This window comes from Galeopterus variegatus, unplaced genomic scaffold, assembly GCF_000696425.1.
Source record: "Galeopterus variegatus unplaced genomic scaffold, G_variegatus-3.0.2 Scaffold200, whole genome shotgun sequence".
NCBI lineage: Eukaryota > Metazoa > Chordata > Mammalia > Dermoptera > Cynocephalidae > Galeopterus > Galeopterus variegatus.
The window spans coordinates 262913-281663 of record NW_007726311.1 but is presented as its reverse complement, the minus strand read 5'-3'; the positions used below and the strand labels follow the sequence as shown (position 1 = coordinate 281663).

Below are 18751 nucleotides of genomic sequence, written 5' to 3'. Positions count from 1 at the left end.
CTCACTAATGTTGATGTTTCAAAGACAATCTTCTACATATTTTGTTAACGTTAGCCACTCTACCTGATACGTATCATACCCGGAGGAACGCCCTGAAGCCGCTTAACTACTGTTGACCTAAAATAGAAACTGAGGCCAAATATTTATAGCAAGGAGTTTATTTGAGTGTATATGAGTATAAGAATTCCTGTCCTGGAAGACACACAGCTGAGTTGCCTCAGAACGAGGCAACTCCTTACTTCCAAAGAGGTCAGCAGTATTCAGCATTTTACAATCACACAAAGGGGGAGAGAATGAAAGGGGAGAGAAGAGGACTTTCCCCTTTAATCACTACATCAGTTTTTCTATTGGTTGTACATGCTGTATATATTTGGGATTGTTACAAAGTTAACATCTTAAATACAGGGATTTAGGGTATGGGTTACAAGAAGCATTCTGTTATTTTATTACTTTTCTGGTGCCAGTATGTCTGCCTCTAAGTTAAAAAGATCTGATGATGTTTTCCAGGACATGGGACATGACTGCTGACTCCTCCCAAGTTTCCCAAGGCACTACAATCCGGCTGACCTGGTCAGAGCAGATTTTTTTAGTTATCACTTCTCAGAAGTGAAACCCATCTAGAAACATCTGGATGTCTGAATTTTTAAATTGAAATCTAAATGTTTGAGTGACATAAACTGTCAAACTTAAATGGACTTCTTAAGCCCAAGGAAGTTAATTAGCTATTTTAAGGAAATGTATGTTAAAAACTGACAAAAAGACTTTAAAGATTTACTCTTGTAGACAGATCTTTTACATTCATGTTCACAAAATATCAAACCATATTACTGCAATTTTTCTCTAAATTTTTTTCTCAGGAATAGTAAATAAATGTGCATTATGAATACTTACTAATAACTGATAACTAAAGGGCAGCTGTTTTGAAGAATTTTACATACAATTAATAAAATTTAAAATGCACATCAGGTTGTAAATTACATCAATGAAACTTTCATTGTGATTTCTTTCCACTTTAGTCCATTAAAATGTATTCAATTAATGTTTTACATATTTTAGTGGCTTATTTCAATTGAATGTGATCCAGAGGCAGCAAGGGCAGAGATATTAGACATTAATCTCACTATAAAAAGACAGTAAAAACGGGATATAAATGCTGATGATCATATGCACTCAGTACATACTAAATTTTTTAACAGTACTTCTTCCCTAGAAACTTGTTTAAATTTTGGTGAAAAAAAAATGTCAGTCTACAATGGCTAAGATAATTGGTTTATGCATCAATCTTTCATTTAAAATAGCCCTGAGGGGAGTCAAGGCTAGTCAACCCTCAAGTCCATTCAACTGATCAATTATTGAGTGCTCACTTCCTCCCAGGTTTGGAGTCGAGCATTGCAAAGGATACAAAATGAGTAAGACACTGTCCACCCTCATGAACTTTATAGTCAACTAAGGGGAAATTACTATGATACAAGCTCCAGTACAAATTTAAATAAATGTGTTACTTAAAATAACAGACTGTAGCAAATTTTGTCTTCTAAGAGGGTTGTTGTAATTCACATTGCTGAGAAAATAAGTTGCTGTAAAGCTTACTTTCACTGATAGAGGTTAGAGGTGAAGAGGAACAAGAAAAAAAAAAAAACAGGAAAAAAGAAAAAAGGCATATTTGAAAGCCTCAGTCCAGTCTTCCATGCTGTCCAAGGGTCAGAGAGGAAGGTCCTTTTTTCAGCAGAACACATTAATGAGGCTTTGGATTTTGGACTAGAAAGCTAAACAGCTCTGCATAGCAAAGGAAGAAACTGGAGGTTCTGGTTTCTGAGGCGCAGCACCTTGGAAAACAGGGAGACGTGAAGACGGTGCCAGGCAGCACCAGGTGGAAGGCTGGAGCTGTGGGCCAGGGGTCTAGAGGCAGGGCAGCTGGAGGGACTTTGGGACAGAACACTTCATATTCCATTGTAAGCTGCTTGCTTTGCTCTAGCGGAAACTGCCTTCATCACTAAATCTTTGGTAAAGTCTGACATTCACCACATATGCCCAATGTTAGAGTTTTTTGGGGGCCGGGGGGAGAAGAGGTAGTTATAGGAAGTGAATTAAAGAAATGAAACTCTTCCATGCCTATTTTGGGGAGAAATGGTTGAAATCCATGAAATATGAGAAGTAATTGGGATTAGAAAACTCAGAACCCTCAGAGAGCATGAGAACGTACATCTCAAGATTTTGCAAAAATATGAGGAAGAGCATTGGACTTCCTAGAGGATGTGGAATGGTGAACTTGAATAGTTTTTATCAAATGTCACAGGTGAGGATGACATTTGCATTACATAAGGTGGCATGAGATAACTGTCCTAAAAGAGGTTCAAAGTGCTGGAGGACTCCCAGGAGGGGCCTGTGACACTGAGAGGGATATGACAGACACTGGGGGGAATGGAAGGAAGGAAGAAAAGCAGGGCAGGGCATATTTCCTACGTTCATTTCTTCTCAAATCCTTTTGCAATGAGGAAGGATGTTTAAATGAGACACAACAGATACAAATTTACAGTTAGATGGGAGGAGTAAGTTCTGATGCTCTATTGCACAGTAGGGTGACTATAGTTAACAATAACGTATTGTGTATTTCAAAATATCTAGAAGTGTGGATTCCGAAATTTATCTGCCACAAAGAAATAATAAATCTTTGAGGTGATGGATTTGCTACATACCCTGATTTGATCTTTAGACTATGTATGCATGTATAGAAACATCACATTGTATCCCATAAATGTGTGCAATTATTTTTTCAATTAAAAATACAATAAAACTTTTAAAAATTAAATTAAAAACATTTAAAGAAGAGACACAATTTTATCTCATTCTTACAGCAACCCTGCAAGTAGGTTTTTATTATAATTTATTTTAGATTAGGAAACTGAGGCTCATTCCTGTTTTCCAAGAACACACAGTCAGGACTAGAGCCAGCCTGAATGACTGGGTCACCTCTGCTGTGTACACACACAGAGCTTTATGCAGGAGCGGGCATTGAAGTTAGGCCTCAGATTTTAGTGGGCAAAGATATGGTGGGAGGGGAGGACCCATCAGGCAGAGGAAACAATCTGAGAGCAAAAGCAAGAAGGCAAGACAGCACTAAATAAACATTTACAGAACAAAACTGATCTTCGTCCTGTCCTCTCAACTTGCTTGTGCAGGAACAGCATGCAGTTCAATTCAGCGGATGCATGGTTTTCACAGATGGTATCAGAGGGTCACAAATCTGGAAGGTAGTAGAAGCCAAGTTGCAGAAGGTTTTAATAAGCATGATGAAAAGTTTATACTCAATTTAATAGACCAGGAGGACACTGTCAGGCTGGATCACAGACCCCTCTGCCCTATCCTGTGCAGGTCGTGAGTCAGGAAGTAGAAAAAAGTTTCTGGCAGCCGGTAACAGGATAGATGTGCTTTATTCCAACGCGAGCTCTGCCACCAGCGGTTCAGAGCTGCTGTCTTCCATAGCGAAAGTACACAATAGCGGCAGTGAGCCAAGCAGTATAGGCGTGCACGAGCAGTTACACCACTCTTCTATAACTTGTTTATAATGGATGTGCTGAATCAAACCCAGCCGGATATGAGGCGAGGGGGCCTGACTATACTGACTCCATTTTCCTCACAGGCACACTGAAGGTTTTGAGCAGGAAGGTAACATGATTAAAAGTGTACTTTCAGAAAATTAATACAGCACTGAGGTGGAGAACATTTGAGCATAGCATGTCGAACTTAACATAGTGCAGAATCTGGTTTTATAAGTCTGAAATGCTGCATGTCTAAAAAGCTCCCTAGAAATTCTGACACAGGGAGGCTGGGGTGGGCTCCGAAGACTTAAGTTTAGAGCTGTGAGGATGTCCTTTGTTTAGGGACTCAGGGCAGGAACAGGGGCCAGTGAAGGAGTTAGAGAGGAAATAGCAATGGGGGAAGCACAGAGGTAGTTCTTTGTCACATCTCTTGATACAGGAAAGGATCTGAGCTTGTGCACTGTTCTGTCCCTTTGTGGCATTTCTGTACTACTCTTGAGTGTTTTCTGGTCATCCCACTCCTGTCCAAGGGGTGATTAAAGGAAGTTGAGGGTGTATGTCTCTAGCCTCACCTAGAATCCCCTCTGAAGGGGAGGAATCCCATCAGCTTGGCAGTATTCACCAAATCCTGCAGAGAGCATTACGTGTGCTTGCTGGGAGTCTGACCCATGATTGACTCTGCTTCCTATTCTGGTTCCTCCCCTCCATCCCCAGTCCTGGACATCTGATCCAGACTATAATGAAGGGATGGAGTACATATCAGTTTTGTTCTCCAAATGTTTATTTAGTGCTCTTTCTGTTTGCTGGGCATACAAAATATACCTTCTCTACCAGGCCTGAAACCTCCTGTTTAGAACTCCAATTCTGAACTGCTTCAGCTGGGCTTCTTTTGGACTCAGCCTTAGAAAATCACTCCTTTCCCAAGACACATGTTTTCTGCATCCCCCTGCCTGCTGCTTGCACCCTTCATCCACTCTGAGGGTTCATATTCACCCACTTTCTGATCTCCAGCAACCTGGATTTCAAGTGGGTGGTATGCCTGAGCCACTTACTCTCCTTGTTGGGGATTGGTGACAATGCTGAGTGTTATAGAGAGCTGCAAGACAATGAGAACTGAGAACAGGCCATTGTGTTTGCCAATTGGGAGTCACTAGTGATGAGAGAAGTTTTAGTAAAAGGTGAAGCCAGAAACCAGATTATAAGTAGTGAAATAAGTGCTAGGTAGTGAGGGATACAAGCAGCAAATTGAAAGTGTTCTTTGAAGAAATTTGTTGTGAAAAAGAGGAAACAGAAGCTTGAGCAAGCATCAGGATTGAGGGAAAGATTTGTGAATACATTGGAGGCAGAAAGAGAAAACTGTTCCTACAGAGATATGACAGAAAGGAAACCCATTGTTGCTGCTCCCAGGGACATTTGTGTCTTTGAAGGGACTTTTTCTAGCCTGCAGAATAATTTCATTTGGCCTGGACAGTATTTTAAAAACATTTTAATGAGTTGCTTCATTTTTTTAAAAAATAGGAAATTTTGCTTAAAAAAATCCAGATTTCTATCTTCTCCTGAAAAATGGTAAGATCTAGCTACACTGGGTGCACATTCCCACATGTAGCTGAATGGTAGCTAACCTCTTTAAAAGGGACGGTCAACCAGACTTATTTCACTGACCTATATTATCTGCCTGTCTCTACAGGCACTTGATTTTTCAAACTCTATACTTATTTTTTATATTTGTGTGTGTATACATATACAAACACCCATCTATACTAACTGGAATTCCAATTAGTAAATCATGGTGGAAGAGGAGATGTTTTGGGAGGGAAGAGACCTTCCTGAACATCCCTTGAATCTTGCAATGTGGCTGGGCCCCTACCTTGCCTGAGTATAAGATTGTCCTCTGTTCATCCTGAGAAAGTGCCCCTACCAGGGATGCTACGAGTAAGGGAGACTGGGAAGAGACCAGATAGGCCTTTACATTCTGTGGGATAGACTAAAAGACATTAGTGAGCCACTCTAGCTGAAAAGCAGCACAAGTTCTTTCGAAGTCCTTGCAGCAACGGCTGCCATGAACATTCACTGGTTGCTGGTTCTTCAGGCTCATCTAGACCAGTGATTCTCAACCTCAGTGGCAAATAAGAATTACCTGGGAACCTTAAAACATGGTTGTCCCATCTATTTATGGAAGAATGAAACTAGACCCGTGTCTCTCGTCACATTCCAAAATCAACTCAAAAGATTAAAGATTTAAATATAAGACCTGAAACTATAAAACTCCTGAAAGAAAACATAGGGGAAACACTTCAGAATGTTGGACTGGCCAAAGACGTTATGAATAAGACCCCCAAAGAACAGACAACAGCAACAAAAATGAACAAATGAGATTATATGAAACTAAAAAGCTTCTGCACAGCAAAAGAAACAATAGGGTGAAAAGATAACCTAAAGCGTGGGATAAAAATATTTGCAAACTATGCATCTGACTAGGGATTAATATCCAGAATATGTACGGAACTCAAGCAACTTAATAGTAAAAAAAACCAAGTAACCCAATTAAAAAGTGGGCAACGGAGCTGAATAGTCATTTCTGAAAGGAAAATACACAAATGGCCAACAGACACTTGAAAAACTGTTCAACATCACTAAGCATCATGGAAATGCATATCAAAACCACATCAAGATTATCTTCTCACCCCAGTTAGGTTGGCCATTATCAAAAAGACAGACAATAACAAATGCTGGCGAGGATGCAGAGAAAGGGGACCCCACCTACTGTAAATTAGTGCAGCCATTGTGGAAAACAGTATGGAGGTTCCTCAAACAACTACAGACAGAACTGCCATATCCAGCAATCCCACTGCTGGGTATGTACCCAAGGGAATAGAAATCATCATGTTCCAGGGGTACCCGCATTCTCATGTTTATCGCGGCTCTATTTGCAAAAGCCAAGATATGGAACCAACCTAAATGCCCATAAATGGATTACTGGATAAGGAAAATGTGGTATATATACACAACAGAATACTAATCTGCCTTAAAAAAAGAATGAGATTCTGCCATTCGCAGCAACACGGATGAGCTTGGAGGACATTATGTTAAGTGAAATAAGCCAGACACAGAAAGAAATACCGCATGTATCACTTGTAAGTGAGAGCTGAAAAAGAAGGAAAGAAAGGAAGAACAATTACAATAATTACTGTAATTCATGAATTTTCAAAGGAAGAGAATAAAACTGAGGCCACCAGAGGTGGGAAAGAGGGAGAGGGAAGGGTGTTAGCGAGAAATTGGCAAAGAGCCACAAAAAATGATTACATTGTGTCATGTTAAATATACTAATTATATTCAATATTACACTAAGGAGGAGGAAGAAGAGAGAGAAACTGCATTGTCTTATGAAAGATGGCAGTACTTTGGTCTTATCTTTTCTAAGTCCAAGGTCACTTGCATGCATTTTGTTTTCTACCCCTGGATGTCTGTGAGAACTTCTGTTGTAATCTGTCAGTAACGCAATTACTGGAGCTAGTTTAATATGTTTCTATTTCTTATAACTGAAGAACTTTGTTGAGGACATTGTTTCCAATCTGGGAGTTACAGAAGAGAAAACAAGAAATAATAAACCAAGGTATGGAGCAACGAAAAAAAGAAAAGAGGAAAATACCTTATTGAAAACTCTAGAAATAATGGTGATATATATTGTGTCATAAGCCACTTTAGAAGAGCCCTCTTCTTTATTTGTCAAACAATGGTTCTCCTTCATATGGGAAGGTTGTTTGCTTTAATCAAGCTTTGAGAAAGAGATGCATGAATGAGACTTGGCACATAATGGTTTTCAATAAAAATTTGATGAATGAATAGATGAATGAATGAATGAAAAAGGAGCGATGGGAAAATGTAACACCTTCCTAGAGCAGTCAGATCATCCCTTTTATTCAACAGATTTTTTTCAGCTAAATTATTTTTATTGGCTCTGATTTAGCTTTTAATTATTAATCATCTATTAGTGTTGTCTTTCCATTGCTTCTTTAAAAAAAATTAAATCAAGATATAATATACATACCATAAAATTCACCATTTTAAGGTGTATAATTCAGTGGCTTTTAGGGTATTCACAAAATTATGCAACCTTTACCACTTTCTAATTCTACAACATTTAAAATCACCACAAAAAGGAACCCATGCCCATTAACCATTACTCCTCAGTCCCACCTCTCCTTAGTCTCTGGTAACCACAAATCCACTTGCTTATTCTGTGGATTTGCCTACTCTGAACATTTCATAAAAATAGCATCATATGATGTGGCTTTCTGTTTCTAGCTTCTTTTTATTTATTCAGTGTTTTATATTTTTATTTTACCCAATATTTTTATTTTTATTTTATTTTAAATTAATAAAAATTACATTATTAATCCAAGGATGGCAAAAAAGCAGAGAGAAAAAGATGACAGACTGTAAAATAGGTGGACTAAGTAGAGGATAAAAAATAACATGATAGATATAAACCAAATATATCAATAACTCAATTCAATATACTTAGATTAAATAATCCAAATAAAATTACCAAAATGGGTTAAAAAAAAGAACAGTAGCAAAATTATACTATATGTTGCTCAAAAGGCACACTGTACATGTAAAAATAGAAGTTTCATAATAAAATATAAGAAAAAATCCATATTCTAAAAACCAGAATTAAAAGAAAGGTGGCACAGCTATAACTAATAGACAAAATAGACTTTAAGGAAAAAAGAGGAGCTGGAAATAAAGAGGGTTTTTGTGTGTGTGTGTGTGTGTGTGTGTGCGTTTTTTTTGTTTTGTTTTAGGAAGGAAAAAAACCAGTGTTTTTATTGGAGCATTTATTTGAAGAAACTCTGGAATTTACATGTAAAAACTGAGATAGCAATTTCTTTTGCCCCCTTGACAGATTTAGGAATTATAGAGAAAATAGTAATTATTCTATAATACAAAATATGTGGGTGATATTTTTAGCAACATTGATAATATGAATTAATTTAAAATCATCAAGTTAAAATCTCTACATTAATCATGTCAATTATACAACTAATGCACCAGTTTAATTATAATACAAAATATTTAAAGGGCAAAGCCATTAAATAAATTTAAATGTAGGCATAGACATATATGGGACTATTTCTGTAGAAACTACTGACATGCTTTTTGTCTGAGTTTTAAAATTATACCAAAAGGCTGGTTCTACTGATAATTTCTTTTCTGTAAAATTTTAAAAATCATTTTAGAATAATGCATTTTATATTATTTTTTTAAAAGACTAAGATCATAGAAAATATGTTCTCTGACCACAATAACAGAAGAAAATTTAGAAAACTTACAGATGAGTAGAAATTAAAGAACACTTTCCTAAATAAATGATGGATAAAAAGAAAAAACACAGGGAAATTAGAGAGTACTTTGAGATAAAGATCAAAATGCAACGTATCAACATTTATAGAATGCAGGGCTCATGCAGTTCTTAGAGGAAAATTTATCCTTGTAAATACCTATATTAAAAACCAGAAAAATCTCCTATCGGTCATATAAACTTCCACCTTAAGAAAATAGAAAAAGTAGAGCAAACTCAACCAAAAGCAAATATAAGTAAGAAATAACCAAGATTACAACAGAAATATATGAAATAGGGAGTTAAAAAACAGTAGAGAAAATAAACAAAACCAAAAGTCAAAAGTTGATTCTTTATAAAGATCAACAAAATTTGCAAACTTTTATCTAAACTGACCAAGAAAAAAAAAAGAGACCAAAATTACTAAAATCAGAAATAAAGGAGGGGCATTATTACATTATCATTATGGCTTTTTGTGGTGGTAAGATTTAGCTTCTTTCTCTTGCTTGCATTTTTGTTCTACCAGTGGGTTTTGTTCTTTCTTGGGTATTTGTGGTAGTGATTATCATTTTTCAGTTTCTAGATGCAGGACTTCCTTGAGGATTTCTTGTAGGGCTGGTTGTGTGGTAGTAAATTCCCACAGCTTTTTTTGAATGGAAAATACATTACTTTCCCCTCATTTCTGAAGGATTGCTTTGCTGGATATAGTATTCTTGGCTGGCAGGTTGGGTTTTTTTTTTAGCATTTTGAATATATCATCCCATTTTCTTCTGGCCTCCAGAGTTTCTGTTGAGAAGTCTACCATTGGTCTGATAGGGGCCACCTTATAGGTGACTTGACACTATTCTCTTGTTTCTTTTAAGATTCTCTCTTTGTCTTTGAGCTTTGCAAGTTTGACAAATGTGACTTGGAGAGGATCTTTTTGAGTTGAATATAATGTGTCTTGGACAGCATCTTTTTGGGTTGAATCTATTTGGGGAATCATTGAACTTCCTGGATCTGAAAGTCCATGTCTCTCCATATACCTGGGAAGTTTTCTGTTATTATTTCATTGAATAGGTTTTCCAGGCTTTTTCCTTTCTCCTCCCCTCCTGGAACACCCATGATTCGAATGTTTGGGTGCTTAAGGTTGTCTGCTAGCTCTCTTAGATTTTCTTCAGTTTTTAAAATTCTCTTTTCCTTTTTTTTTTCGTCTACCTGTGTTATTTCAAAAAGACTATCTTCAAGATCAGAAATTCTTTCTTATGCTTGTTCTAGCCTGCTGCTTAAGCTATTTATCATGTTTTTTATTTCATTGAGTGAATTTTTCAGTTCCATGAGTTCTTCTACATTCTTTTTAAGGTATTAAAATCTTTGTAAATTTCCTCCTTCATATCCTCAATATTTTTCTTGTTTCATTATGTTGTCTGAGCCTTCTTATATCTCAGTGAGTTTTCTTAAGATTGATGCTCAGAATTCCTTTTCTGTCATTTCAAGGGTTTCTTGCTCTATAGGATTTGGAATTTGAGAATTACTGTATTCTTTTGGTGGTGTCATACTTTCTTGAGTTTTCATATTTCTAGTATCTCTTAGTTGATGTCTGGTCATCTGGTAGAGCCGTTGCTTCTTCTATTACTTTGGAGTGGGCTTTGAGGAGAGAGATGTCCTCTTTTTCCAGTCTCTGCTGGTGACTCTCTTAGTGTCAATGCAGTCAAGTATCTAGCAGGCCACCTGCGTAGTGGCTGTGGTGTCAAGCTGCATTTTTGGCAGCCATGGCTGTGGTCATGGTTGTAGAGGGCCACCACCTGTGCAGAAATGGTGTTTTTGGTGTGCTCTCTTGCCTGCTTCCCAGCATAGGGGGATGCAGCCTCTAGCTTCTTTTATTTAGCATAATGTTTTTAAGATTCATTTGAATTGTACCAGATATCAGTATTCATTTCTTATGGTTGAATATTATCCCATTATCTAGACATTCTATGTTTTGTTTATCCATTCACCAGTTGGATCATTTCCACCTTTTGGTTATTATGAATAATGCTGCTATGAACATTTAGGTACAAGTTGTTGTGCATATGTATGCTTCTAAAACTCTTGGGTATATAACTAGGAGTTAAAATGCTGGGTCAAAGAATGTAAAATATATGTTTAACTTTTGAGGAACTGCCAAACTGTTCCCCACAGAGGTTGTATCAGTTTACATTCTCACCAGCAATGTATGAGGGTTCAACTTTCTCCACATCCTTGTCAATACGTTACTTTCCATTTTTTAAGTTATAGCCATCATAGTAGGTGTTAAGTGATGTCTTATTGGCTTTTTTTATTTGAAACAATTGATTATATATTTTAGGGTACAAATATAAGTATCAGTATGTGTGTACAAAATGCAGCAATCAAATTAGGATAATTAGTATGCTCATGTTTACAAAATGTAATCAATCTTTGTGACCCTTAACTAATATCTCTCTAACACCTCTCCCCCTCCTGCTTTCCCACCTCTGATAACTGCAATTTTGTTCTCTTTTTTGAAATTTCACTGTATTATCATGAATCTTTCTTTCCTTCTTTCCCTCCCTCCCTTCCTTCCTTCCTTCTCCCACTTAAAGTGAGGACATACAATATTTCTCTTTCTGTGCCTGGCTTATTTCACTTAACATAATGTCCTCCAAGCTTGTCCATGTTACTACGAATGGCAGAATTTCATTCTGTCTTTATGGTAGAATAGTGTTCCATTGTATATATATCCCACTTTTCCTTACCCAGTTTTCTGTGGATGGACATTTAAGTTGGTTCCAACTCTTGGCTATTGTAAATAGAGCTGCAGTGAACATGGGAGTGCAGATATCTCTTTGACATGATGATTTCCATTCCTTTGGGTATATACTCAGCAGTGCAATTGCTGGATAGTATGGCAGTTGTATCTGTAGTTGCTTGAGTAACCTCCATACTGTTTTCCATAATGGCTACAATAATTTGCAGTCCCACCAACAGTGTAGGAGGGTTCCCCTTTCTCCACATCCTTGTCAGCATTTGTCATTCTCTGTCTTTTTGACAACAGCCAGTCTAACTGGGGTGAAATGATATCCCATGTAGTTTTGATTCGCATTTCCCTGATGCTTAGTGATGTTGAGTATTTTTTCATGTGTCTGTTGGACATTTGTATATCTTTCTTTGAAAAATTTCTATTTAGCTCCTTTTCCCATTTTTAATTGGATTACTTGTTTTCTAACTGTTGAGTTGTTTGAGATCTTTGTATACTCTGGATATTAATCCTTTGTCAAATGAGTAGTTCACAAATATTTTCTCTTATTCTGTAGGTTGTCTTTTTGCTTTGTTAATTATTTTGCTGTGCAGAAGCTTTTTAATTTCATATATTCCCATTTGTTTAGTTTTTCTTTTTTTGCCTGGACTTTTGGGGTTTTCTTCATAAAGTTTTTGACAAGTACTACATCCTGAAGTGTTCCTCCTATGTTTTCTTTTAGGAGTTTTATAGCTTCAGGTCTTATATTTAAGTATTTAATCCATTTTGAGTTGATTTTGGTATGTGGTGAGATATAGAGATCTAGTTTCATTCTCCTACATATGAATGTCCATGTTCTCAGCACCATTTATTGAAAAGGCAGTCTTTTTCCTAATGTGTATTACTGTTGCCATTGTCAAAGTTCAGTTGGATGTATGTGGGTTGATTTCTGGGTTCTCTTTTCTGTTCCATTGGTCTGTCTGTTTTTATGCCAGTACCATGCTGTTTTGGTTATTATAGCTTTGTAATATAGTTTGAAGTCAGTGTTATGCCTCTGGCTTTATTTATTTGTTTGTTTGTTTGTTTGTTTGTTTGTTTTGCTCAGGATTGCTTTGGCTATTTGGGGTCTTTTGTTGTTCCATATGAATGCTAGTATTGTTTTTCTATTTCTGGAAGAATGCCATTGGTGTTTTTATGGGGATTGCATAGAACCTGTAGATTGCCTTAGGTACTATGGACATTTTTACAGCATTAATTCTTCCAATCCAAGAGCATGGGATGTCTTTCCATCTTTTTGTGTCCTCTTTAATTTCTTTCAGCAGCGATGTATGGTTCTTGTGAGATCTTTCATCTCCTTGGTTAAATTGATTCTTAGGTATTTTATTTTTTGGTGACTATTGTAAATGAGCTTGCTCTCTTGATTTCTTTTTCTGCTAGTGTGTTATGGGAGTATAACAACACAACTGTTTTTTGTGTGTTGATTTTGTATGCTGCAACTTTACTGAAATTGTTTATCAGCTCTAAGAGTTTTTTGGTAAAGTCTTTAGGTTTTTCTACATACCAGATCATGCTATCTACAAACAGAGACAGTTTGATTTCATCCTTTCCAATCCAGATGCGCTTGATTTCTTTCTCTTGCCTGATTGCTCTGGCTAGTACTTCCAATACTATGTTAAATGGGAGCAGTGAGAGTGGGCAGTCTTGCCTTGTTCCTGTTCTTAAAGGAAAAGCTTTTAGCTTTTCCCCATTCAGGATGATATTGGTAGTGGGTTTGTCAAATATGGCTTTTATTGTGTTGAGATATGTTCCTTCTATACCTAATTTGCTAAGAGTTTTTATTATGAAGGGATGTTGAATTTTGTCAAATGTTTTTTCTGCATCTATTGAGATAATCATATGATTTTTGTCCTTGATTTTGTTGATGTGGTATATCACATTTATTGACTTGCATATATTGAACCATACTTGCACGTCTGGGATGAATCTCACCTGATCATGGTGTATAACTTTTTTGATGTGTTGCTATATTCTGATTGCTAACATTTTGTTGAGGATTTTTGCGTCTATATTCATCAAAGATATTGGCAGGAGTAGCTATTCTTATATTACATAAAATAGACTTTAAACCAAAAACCATGAAAAGAGACAAAGAAGGCTATTATGTAATGATGAAGGGATATATTCAGCAAGAAGACATAATAATCATAATAACCATATACGCACCCAACACCAGATCACACAGGTAAATAAAGCACACAGTATTAGACCTAAAGAAAGAGATAGACCCCAATATGACAACAGTTAGGGACCTGAACACCCCTCCCTCAGCACTGGACAGATCATCTAGTCAATTCAACAGAGAAACAGAGGGCTTAAACTATACGTTAGACCAATTAGACTTGGAAGATATCTACAGAATATTTCATCCAGCAACTACAGAATGTACATTCTTCTCATCAGCATGTGGAATATTCTCCAGGATAGACCACATATTAGGTTACAAATTAAGTCTCAATAAATTTAAAATATTTGAAATTATTTCAAGTATCTTTTCAGACCATAATGGATTAAAACTACACATCAATAACAAGCAAAACTCTGGAAGATATACAAACACATGGAAATTCAACAACACGCTCCTGAATGAACCATGGGCCCAAGAAGAAATTAAACAAGAAATCCTAAAATTTCCTGAAGTTAATGAAAATAAACACATATCATTCTAAAACCTGTGAGATACAGCAAAAACAGCACTGATGGAAGTTTATTGCTATAAATGCTTACATCAAAAGAATAGAAAGATTTCAAATAAATCAACTAATGCTACAACTCAAAGAACTAGAAAAACAAGAACAATCCAACCCCAAAATTAGTAGATGGAAAGAAATAATTAAGATCAGATCAGAACCAAATGAAATAGAGAAACAAAAAATGATATAATCAATAAAACGAAAAGTTGATTTTTTTTGAGAAGATAAACAAAATAGACAAACCATTAGCAAGGCTAACTAAAAAAGGAGAAGACCTTATATGTGTTGGCACCTATAGGTGTTGGCACAACTATATGCCAACAAATTTGAAAACCTGGAGGAAATGGATAAATTTTTCAACACATACAAATTACCAAGAACGAGCCAGGAAGCCGTAGAAAACCTGAACAGACCAGTAACAAGCAACAAGATTGAAGCAGTAATCAGCAGTCTCCCAGCTCCCACACCTCGCTCAGCCAGTGAGCGGCCAGTCTGTATGTGGGATCCGAACCCTCGGCGGGAGCGCCGCCGCGCTTCCCAAGCGGCGCACTGTAGCAGTGCGCCACCGGGCCGGCCCCAATTGTTAAGTATTTTTATAATGAAAGGGTAATGGATTTTGTCAAATGTTTTTTCTGCATCTAATGAAATGATCATGTGGATTGTCCATTTATTATATTAATATAGTGTATTACATTGATTAATTTTTGTATGTTGAGCCAACTTTGCACTCCTGGGATAAATCTTATTTGCTCATAGTGTATAACCCTTTTTCCATTATTCCTTGAGGGCACAGGTTTTACTTTGAATTCTTTGTATCACCAAAGTATTCAAACAACACCACAATTAGACCAAAAATTAGTGCCCAAGACATGCAATCATCATTATTTATCACTATCATCATAAATATTAACATGAGCACAAGGTGATGACATTCACAACTAGAATGACAGGTCCCAAAGAGAAATCTCATTTTAGGAAATAAGATAAAACTTAGAGACTGTTGGCCATATAGGATTATGACATTTCCCTATGTTCTTGAATAATTTTTACACTCCTGAAATATGCTTTGCTTGCTCAAGTTCCTCTATTCTTTATTTTTAAAAATGTTTTATTTAATAAGGAATATACCCACAGAAAACATTAGTGAATTCTCAAAAATAAAACACCTGTGTAACCAGTACACAGATCAAGAAGCAGAACATTATCAGAACCTCATAAGGGCCATTTGTGCCCCATCTCAGTCACTATCCTCCACTACGCAACAAGGATACCACTATCCTAACTTCTAACAATGCAAATTAGGTTTGCCTGCTTTTAAAATTTCGTGTAAATGAAATAGTAGTTAGGCTGATTTCATTCAACACTGTATTTGTGAGATAAATCATGTTGTTGGTTGTTCATTCTCTTTGGTGGATAATATCCCATTATATGAATATGCCACAATTTATTAATCCATTCTAATGGTATCAAATAGCTCTAGTTTAGAAATATTATGAACAGCACTGTTATGAATATTCTGGCACATGTTTCTTGGTGAATATATGTTCATTTTCTGTTCGGTATATACTCAGGATGGAACTGCTGTCCTAGAGATTCCCTTACAGGACTTTTTCTATTCATTACAATTGAGACAATTACATTTTTAAAATGACTTCTTCAATATTTTGTGAGCCTTTAAATATAATATTATTGTTTTTCTTCTTCCAGGAACATGTAAGTTCTTAAGTAAAATGAGCATGTAATGTCATGCTTTATTCTGGAATTGTTTATAGCTACACTGTTCAGTACGGTAGCTACTAGCTATATGAGACTACTGAGTACCTGAAATGTGCTATAAATGTAAAATACACAATGGGCTTCTAATACTTAGTATAAAACAAAGAATGTGTAATATCATTAATAATTTTAAAATATCCACTACATGTTGAAATGATAGTATTTTGGATATACTTAGTTAATAAAACATATTATTAAAATTAACTTCACCAGTTTCTTTTTTTTGATGTGGCTACTAGAAAATTTTAAATTACATATGTGGCTCATAATCAGGTTTCTATTAGACAGTGCTGCTCTATACTGTGCAATTAAATAAATGGATAAAGATTGTCTTAATATTTTATATGTCCATTACTGTAAGTTCCTTTTGACAAAGATCATGCCTCAGGCTCCTTTGTACCTTCCAGTACTGGCACATTGTTGGACGCACATCCTTGATATTAATAAATACTTTTTAACTGTTTGATAAACCTTATTATTTGCTTTTTAGGATAAACTTCTACATTGTTTACATTGTACATGATAATAATATTCTGAAAAGAACAAGAAAAGATGGCAAAAGTCTGTATGGAAACTGAGAGAGCAGGAATTGATTATGAAAAATATTAGTTGACAAAACTTTTAATATTTCATCAAAAACAACTCTCTTGAATTGTAATTCTTTATAAGCATGAAGTTTATGTTATGCTTAGTGTAGCATATGTGTAAACAAAATATTTTTAAAGAGTGAATTCATTTTTATATTAACACAAACTTTTATTTGTTTAGGTAAATGTAATTTCTTTCTTTTTTTTTTGGCTGGCAGGGTACTGGGAAACACTAATTGCTTAGTGTTAGATGTGGCACATTACAGATTCCTTATTCCTATCACAGGATATTATCTGACTGAAAAATTGTGATTACCACCATAGGCAGAAATAGCTAGGTCCTGCTTGAGGAATTGCTAAATATATTTCTCTTGAATTACAATTTTTACATTATGTAAATTTAAAAAGACATAAAGTATAACTTCTCATCTGTCTTTTGGTGAGAAAAAAATAGATCTCAAAGTATCTTGGGGTCACCTTAAACTTCATTTGACATGAAATGACTTAGATGAATCACACCTTTGTTGAAAATCACAGAGCAGAGAATCATTCAGAGCCACAGCCAAGTGATACATGTTTACTATAAAAGGGTAACTAGAATGCAGTTGGGGAAATGGATGGATCCACTGCAGCCCCAGGGACCCGGACAGTCATATACCCCCGGGAAGCAGGTCTTTGTTGCCCTCTTTCCATCAATGGGGCTTAGCTTCTCTTAGAGTCAGCTTGTACCACTTCTACCTGCCACCCCCACCCCCACCCCCTTCTACTTTATCCTCCTGGTTTCTGCTCACTCAAATGTTTTGCTTAGTGGAAGCTCATTTGGGGCCCTTCTGCCTTGCTCTCTCTCAGCTTCAACCTTCCTATCAGATGGCTGGCTCATTCTCTGTATTCTCCACCTTAAATTTCCAAGGGAGAATCAGATTGGCTTACTAATTATCAGGGTCACTGGTGAGAACTGTTTGTTCCAGGTCACCTCATAGGATGATGACCAGTTTATAGACTGTATGCTCTTGGGTCACATGATCTCTCTTAATTCAATCAGCTGCGGGGGAGGGGGTGGTAGATGACATTTTTTGTAGTTATTTGGGCAACCCCTGTTCTAGGAATAGTTTGGGTCACTTCATTCAGCAGGGCTTCCTTTCCGAAGGGACTTTGGGTAGGGAAAATATAGTAAATTAGAACATGTTCATTTTCATATATACATGTAATGTATATATGTTATTCTTGAAATAAAAATGATACATTTTAAATTACTATATGCCAAAATATGACAAATTAAATGAACAAATTCCTAGAAACATACAATTTATCACTACACAAGAAGGAATAGAATATCTGAATAGCCCTACATCTTTTAAATAAATTGAATTTGTTGTTAAAACTCTCTCTCTCTCTCTCTCTCTCTCTCTCTCACACACACACACACACACACACACACCCCCCAAAATAACAGTGACTAAAATAAAGGGACTGTGAATAAATTGCTTGAATATTAAGTTAAATGTAGGAAATCATGAACGAAGAAGGGAAGAAACCCATACTGACCCAAGATCAAGAACCAGCTTTGTCCAGGTAAAATTTCTTTGCAGCGGAACAAATCTGTTTTCAAGAATGCATTTTGCTTTGCACATCGGACCATTCTCAAGTCACTAGACGTAGGCTCCCGCTCCTGGTATACAGAGCCAATGTCACGTTCTTCCTAGGAGACCTGAGCATTCAGCACGTTGGGGGCGCTTTGTTTCTTACTCTGGGAGAGAAATCCTGGCAGGAAATCAACGCCCAGGATCAGATGCAGGGAAGTGGGGATCACCGGCTTGGAGTCGCGCGGAGGAAAGGTGGCTGTCATCGGAGCTCTGGGTCGGTTTTCCTGGCAGCCCCGGGCGCCCCGCCACCTGTCTGCAGTCTGCCCTCTTCTCGAGCGTCTCCTCCCTCGAGTTTCCTCCTCAGAGGCTTGTCCCTCCCCGGGAGTGTGGGCGGCCCCTTTCCTGAGCACATAAACTCTTACTGTCCCCCCACTCTGCTCCTCCTCCTCCTCCTCC

At 36.7% G+C, this 18751-nt stretch overlaps 1 protein-coding gene across 2 annotated transcripts in view; it reads right to left on the bottom strand.

Moving 5' to 3' along the window:
* The window catches only part of REPS1 (RALBP1 associated Eps domain containing 1), a 120890-nt gene that overhangs the window by 95276 nt on the left and 6863 nt on the right, over nt 1-18751 (bottom strand). Inside the window, exon 2 of one of the 2 annotated variants that reach the window (XM_008565530.1) lies at nt 18258-18744. The gene's annotated coding sequence lies outside the window, so the exon portion shown is untranslated. The remainder of the gene's footprint in view (nt 1-18257; nt 18745-18751) is intronic. The other variant, XM_008565535.1, reaches the window with a different exon arrangement.